This window comes from Octopus sinensis, linkage group LG11 (assembly GCF_006345805.1).
Source record: "Octopus sinensis linkage group LG11, ASM634580v1, whole genome shotgun sequence".
Taxonomy (NCBI): domain Eukaryota; kingdom Metazoa; phylum Mollusca; class Cephalopoda; order Octopoda; family Octopodidae; genus Octopus; species Octopus sinensis.
Window position 1 is genome coordinate 27,450,700 of NC_043007.1, and position 7,500 is coordinate 27,458,199.

The 7,500-nt window shown below is 37.2% G+C and overlaps 1 long non-coding RNA gene across 1 annotated transcript in view; it reads right to left on the bottom strand.

Moving 5' to 3' along the window:
* The window catches only part of LOC118765356, a 21,084-nt gene that overhangs the window by 13,375 nt on the left and 209 nt on the right, over positions 1-7,500 (bottom strand). The window contains exon 2 of the long non-coding RNA XR_005001192.1: positions 4,433-4,435. This is a non-coding gene — a long non-coding RNA (uncharacterized LOC118765356). The remainder of the gene's footprint in view (positions 1-4,432; positions 4,436-7,500) is intronic.

Consider the following 7,500-nt stretch of genomic DNA (forward strand, 5'->3'; position numbering starts at 1 on the left):
CAAAATTTACAGAAAACTCACATTCTGGTGTGTATGTCAAATGCTTTTCTTAGTCTGGTTTACAGCACACGCAAACGTACACACACAGTGTGCAACGAATAAAGTGAAACTAATTCACTGTGTGTGTGTTGACAGGTAGACAATAGAATACGATGGCGATGGCGATGGCGATGTAATATTTGTTTCTGTCTATCACGCTGATAGATACATGAGTAAAATGTATGGCAAGCTAAGAGATAAGAGTGAGTGAAAATGTTCTTGGAAGAGAGTAAATAGCGACAGAGTGATTTGAGGAAGACTAAACTGAAAGTATGAAACAGTGTTTATGTATAAACAGACGACACTTATATATAGTTATGTATGCATCCGTTTAACCCTTTTGTTACCAAACCGCCTGAATTTACCTATTCATATTTAAATGAGAATATCAGAGTAAATCTCTTTAGTACATTCGTGAAAACACGTATTATACTTCGTAAACACTTCAAATACAGTTTTGTACAAAAATCGAAGTGTAATTTTAATTCCGTGAATTATGGGAGATTTTTTTCCGAAATTTGTTCCTATTGTGTTTTCAAAATTTGTAATTCTGACAAAAAATGGATACGAATTTCATTATATCAAGCAGCGAGTCAAAATTCGAAGGATTTTCTACTGAAGACCTTCATAAATCTAACTCTATGACTGAAAAAAAAAGCATCTTTATATAAGAGTGAAGTTGTGTGTCTGTCTCCTACGATTTAGATTCGTAACTACTCCCACATTTTGCGATGCAGTTTAACCAAAAGCGGGTATCTTATAGTCGTGATTCATATCGAGCCCTTCTGGGTATTAGCGCGCGTCTACGATGAGTCTACGATTTAAAAAAAATTTACCATCATATTTTTCCATTTTAATGCATTTTTTTCGCCTTTATATAAGGGAAGTAACTCTCTAAAAATATCTACGATGTGTCAACGATTTAAAAAAAAATTTACCTTAATTTCTTTTCAATTTTTAATGCATTTTTTTGCTATTTTTTGGCTATAACTCTCTAAAAATGCTTATATAGTTATTTCCCTTACAACCCGAGCAACGCCGGGCGATACTGCTAGTATATATATATATATGTACGACGGACTTCATTCAGTTTCCGTCAAGGGTCTGGTCGGCCGGAGGCTATAGCAGAAAACACTTGCCCAACGTGCCAAGCAGTGGGACTGAACCCGGAATCATGTGTAATCCGAGTAAGTTTGCTCTGTAACAATATATACAGATATATATATTTATATATTAAAGCGGCGAGCTGGCAGAAACGTTCGCACGACGGGCGAAATAGCGTTATTTCGTCTATGTTTGCGTTCTGAGTTCAAAATCCGCCGAAGTCGACTTTGCATTTCATCATTTCGGGGTCGATAAATAAAGTACCAGTTGAATACTGGTGTGGATCTAATCGACTAGCCCCACCTTGTGCCTAGAGTAGAAAAGAATATATATAGTTATAATTCGTTCTTTCATTTTAGTTTATTTTGAGATGTAGCCTGTATAATCCGAGTATGTTTGCTCTATGACAAAATATATATTTATACTTCATTGTTCATTTTGAGTGTCCATTGTTTTCTTCTTGTGTACATGTATATACATATATACATGCATACATACATACATACATACATACATACACACATCCATATATATATATATATATATATATATATATTAATATATGTGTGTGTGTGTGCGTGTGCGTTCCTGTAAAGAAATGTACTAAAACGACCAAGAAGAAACATTTTAGGGGTTAGAAAAATCCCTTGCGGTATTTTTCCGTCTTCTTTACACACTGTGTCTGTGTTGTGTAAATGTTTCTCCCCCACCTCATCTCTTGGCAACCGATGATGGTGTGTTTACGTCCACGTACCTTAGCAGTTCGGCAAATGTTTCGATAAAATATGAGCCAGACCTAATGAAAACACGTAACTAGTGCATCCGATACATTCGAATGAAAACCTCTTTGGCGTTGCAACATGATGGCCGCAGTCCAATGAGTGAGACAAGCAAGAGATAAAATATGAAAATCGTTAAAATTTAAACTACGTCTAGTTACAAGGGCTAACTGCAACTTTTCACACGTATGCTTTTTACATTTTGAGCTAGGAAAAATATTTAGACGCACACTTTCTCATGTAAGTACATAATGTAACATAAATATGTTTTTGAGAAAAAATCAATTAAACATATTTAATAAGAATGTAAATCAAGCGCGTCCGAATCTCTGCTTTTAGCGATGTGATGGTACTAACATTGATTTCTTTCCGTTGGAAGATGGCCAAAAACCTTTTTTGATAGAGTGCTGTAACAGATTATATTGACCTAGTGTGCATAACTTGATAATGATATCAATTACTACGGCTCTCCGTCGGTTACGAAACCGAGGGTTCCAATTGATCCGATCAACGGAACAGCTTGCTTGTGAAATTAACGTGCAAGTGGCTGAGCACTCCACAGACACGTGTACCCTTAATGTACTTCTCGGGGAGATTCAGCGTGACACAGAGTGTGACAAGGCTGGCCTTTGAAATACAATTAAAACAGAAACAAGAAGAAAGAGTGAGACAAAACTGTGATGAAAGGGTACAGCAGGGTTCGCTACCACCCCTTGCCGGAGCCTCATGAAGCTTTAGTTGCTTCCGCTTAATAAACACTCACAACACCCGGTCTGGGAATCGAAACTGCGATCTTACAACCGTGTGTCCGCTGCCATGACCACTGGTCCAATGCGCCTCCACTATGATATAAATATGACGGGGATGAAAGATAAATTCGACCCTTGCAGTAGGACTCGGCAAATATTTAAATAATTGTAAATACTGCTAAGCTTTAAGCATTATGCAAAGATTATTTGACTGGCTTATCTCCGCATTGTTGTGTGATTAAGGGTTTTGGTTTTCAATTGTGTGTATTCGGTTTTAGTTACTCTGTGCCGCATCTTGTGTATGAATCTTCTATTGTGGCCCCGGGTTGACTAATGAGTTTCGAATGAATCGGAATGAATCGGTATGTGGAAACCTGTCTATGTATGTATGTATGTATGTATGTATGTATGTATGTATGTATGTACGTATGTATGTATGTATTTGTGTGGTAAGTAGCTTGCTTACCGACCACGTGGTTTCGGATCTATAATAAAGGCGGCTTATTCGCAATTTACAACCGAAAGGGAGATGTATATACCTTACTAAAGTGACAAGTAAGTTATTATATAGGTGCTTTTTCGTAACTATAAGTTGTTTTCACCGTTATTTCTAGCAACGCTGGGGCTAACTAGTAACCTTTGTCACTTGAGTGGCGTCTACAAACAAATGTGTGTATGTGTGCGTGAGTGTGTTTGAGTGTATGTGTTTATGTGCGTTTGTGTGTGTATGTGTATTGGTGTCTGCATTTATCTTCCACCTCTAGACAACCGTTTTTGTATGGTTTAGCTGTTGTGTATTAGCATCACGGTAACAGAGATCAGTAGATACTTACCATATTTAAACAAATGGAGCGGGGGTTGATCTCTTTGACTAATATCATCCAAGACGGTGCCTCAGAAAGCTTGAAGTCTAGCAAGAGAAAAAAGTAAGAGGTACAATTCTGTGAATTATCTCCAATACTTCAGTTTACATTTATGCATTTACAGAACACAATTGAAAGTGATGTTTCGCTTAGCCAAATGCTGGAATGTAACATCTTCGGTGCTGTAACCCTCATCGCAATATTGGATTTGGCATATTTGCTAATAAAAAAATCCTTCACGTTGGTTTAAGATCTTTATTACGAGAGAATAAAGAATAAAGCTTCGTTTCCATTATGTCAGTTGCTCCTTCTAGTCGCGTGTATAATAAAAGATTAAAAAAACTTGCCGTCGAATATGCTAAACCATTTTATTTTCAAAACACCATACATCGAAATAAAATCTAAATCTCTTGAGTTAATGGAAGTCAAATAAAACAGAAGTTAATTAGTTCTATAATGATTTCTTAAGTTAACTTGCAAGTTAAGTCGTTAACGAAAATGTTAACTTCGTTAATTAACGATTAACGGATTAGCAGTTTGGTGCCAAGGTTTTCTGTATACGTCGAAATAAACGGGAGTGGACGAATAACAGAAATGGGTAAGATTAAAAGCATGATGAAGTGATGCTGAGTCTGCAGAAAAATCAGAATTCAAGGAAGGCTAATCGACATATTACTGAGATTGCATAAAGGAACATAGAAACATTATGAATAGTAAAGAGATGATTATAATAATGTTAATATTGATGAAGACGATGAAGCTTTGTCGTGTAGCAATCTGTAATGCTTTTATTTCGCAGAGCCGGTTGGTTCGGCGAGGAAATATCGTACATACGCAACTAGAATATCTGTTGGATTGCAGCAGTGCACAACACCATATTTGTAATAAAAATTCCTACATTCTGCAACATTACATTTGCTTTCGGCGATGGCTTTGTTCAGGAGCCATTGTAGGCTTTATACAAAATGATTCTATTGTTGAGCCCCTACGACGTTTGTAAACAAACTGCATTTGTCAAACTAGAAAACTACCCAAACCGCGGTTTTTTTTTAATAAATATTTCTTACAACGATACTAGATTTTTTTCCTAAGCCTGTATGTTATATCGCTAAAAACACAGACGTGAATACAACGGAAGTAATCGGACAATATAAGTATAAAATTATATAAACCATACAGTTTTATTTATAAATACATCAACGATAATATGAATGGGCATATTGACAAAATCCTCGATACACATATGGGAAAATGTATTACAAATAGCTAATAATATAGCGGCGAAGCGCGTGAAATAAAAGCCTCTTGTCCAAAACATATCAGAAAGATGCAAGCACACGAATAAACTGCTAATGTCTATTTGATTTGTCTTTTGATGGCGGACGTGGAAGTTATGTTGTAAAATTCATAACTCTAGCTGTTAGTTTGATCTTAAGAATATAATGTTTATTCGCAGGATCAGCAAACTCTAAGAACAAGAATCAATTGTTATACAATACAATACATAAGTACTAGGCTTACATTTTTGTACTTTTTATACATACACACATACATACATATGTATGTACATACATACATACATACATACATACACACACACACACACACACATACATATATACATACATACATACATACATACACACACACACACATACATACATACATACATACATACATACATACATACATACATACATACACAAACACACACACACACAACACACACACACACACACACACACACACGTCTGTACGCGCTCGTCGGTATGTAGATCAGGGGCGGCCGTGGTACGAACACATCACTTAAATTTATCAGCAGTATGTTCACTTACCAAACTTTGCTGCTGCTGCTGTTTGTTTGTTGAGCGAAGCGATCTTCGTCCTAGAAGTCCGAATCATGGTCCTTTGCTATTCGTAAGACCTGCAGAAGAGAAAGCAGGTCAAACCCCGACACCGAGAGCATCGACGGATGGATGAATACGCATCCAGGCTCAGCGGTTGCGTAGGAAGTCGGGGACAAGAAACAGGAAGAAAGAGTGAGAGAAAGTTGGAGCGAAAGAGTACAACAGGGGTCGCCACCACCCCCTGCCGGAGCCTCGTGGATCTTTAGGTGATTTCGCTCAATAAACACACACAACGCCCGGTCCGGGAATCGAAACCGCGACCGATCCTCCGTCCGCGAGTCCGCTGCCCTAACCGCCGGGCCATTGCGCCCCTACTTGCTGCTGCTGCTTTTCCTATAAGTGAACCATACTTTGTCTGATACCATGTACATTGTTCCACTGAGCAAACCTCGAGTTTAATTTCTTTGTTTCAATCGATTCACATTATTAAAATAGTTTATGATAATTAACAATTCGAATATTCGTGTTATCACTATTTAATTATTCATTCAGTTTGCTTGTTGCATAAAATCTTTTAAAAAATCATTCTCACACAAAATGGAAGAGAATTATCATGAGGTGTATTGTTTGTTGTTGATGATTCAGTAATGGATAATCAATTCCGCTGTATATTTATTGATTATTAGTAAATCATTTTCCATTGTTACTTCCATGTAGTCTAAAGAAACAGAGTTGTTACATTGTCTTAAACCGAGCGATGTGTGTGTGTGTGTATCTGTGTGTGTGTGTGTGTGTGTGTGTGTGTGTGTGTTATTATTTGTTAAGTGTCTGTTCGCCCTTAAAGCAGGGTAACGCAACGTAAAAGTCAACTGAATTAAATTGCACAGACAGTACTATGTCAATTTTACTATTTATATAATAATAACCATCATCATCATCATCGTCGTCGTCGTCATCGTTGTCGTCATCATAATCTTCATCATCATTACCATCCTTATCATCATCATCATTGTCGTCGTCGTCGCCGTCGTCATCATCATCATCATCATTTTCAACATCATCCTCATCGTCATCATTATTTTAATCCTCATTCACATCATCATACTCATCGTCGTCGTTATCATCATCATCATCATCATCGTCTTCATCGTCGTCGTCGTCATCATCATCATCATCATCATGACTATCATCATCATGGACCAATGTGAAATAAAATGAAGTGATTCCGACTGAGGTCGACTTTGCTTTCTTCCTTTCGGGGTCAATTAGTTAAGTGCTAGTTACGCACTGCGGTCGATATATAATCAACTTAACCTCTTTGTCCTTGCTGGTGTCCCCTATGTTTAGTCCCCTTTGTGGGTAATAAAGAAATAAGTATTTCTGTATATTTCATATCCTAATAATAAATTTTTCATTCATCTATATTTTACATTTGCTGTCTAGAAGATATCCTTGAAATAATTACACAATGATTTTTTTCAGGTCCCCATTTATTATAGATTGTAAAGACCTTCTTTCTTTCCTCTCAATAGTAATTATCTTAAAGGCGGCCAGCTGGCAGAAACGTTAGCACTCCGGGCGAAATGTTTACCTATATTTCGTCTGCCGCTACGTTCTGAGATCAAATTCCGCCGAGGTCGACTTTGCCTTTCATCCTTTCGGGGTCGATAAATTAAGTACCAGTTACGCACTGGGGTTGATGTATTCGACTTAATCCCTTTGTCTGTCCTTGTTTGACCTCTATGTGTCTAGCCCCTTGTGGGTAGTAAAGAAATAGGATAATTAGCACGCAGAGCACAATAATTTGCAGAATTTGGCTAGTCTGAACGTTCTGGGTTCAAATACCGTCGAGGTCGACTTTGCCTTTCATCCTTTCCGGGGTTATAAATTAAGTACCATTTGAACAGTGGGACTGATGTAATCGATTAGCACCCACCTCCCAAATTTGAAACCAATATTAATAATCCTAATTACCCTTCTGATTTCCATTCTATAAACTATATCTATTTAAGGCTCCTTAATTTCTAGCTTTCAGTGTCGGTGTTACAGCGCGCAATTGACAAGAATAAGAAGGTGTTTATCCATTTTAATACAGGCATTTCCCCCTGAATTCAAAATT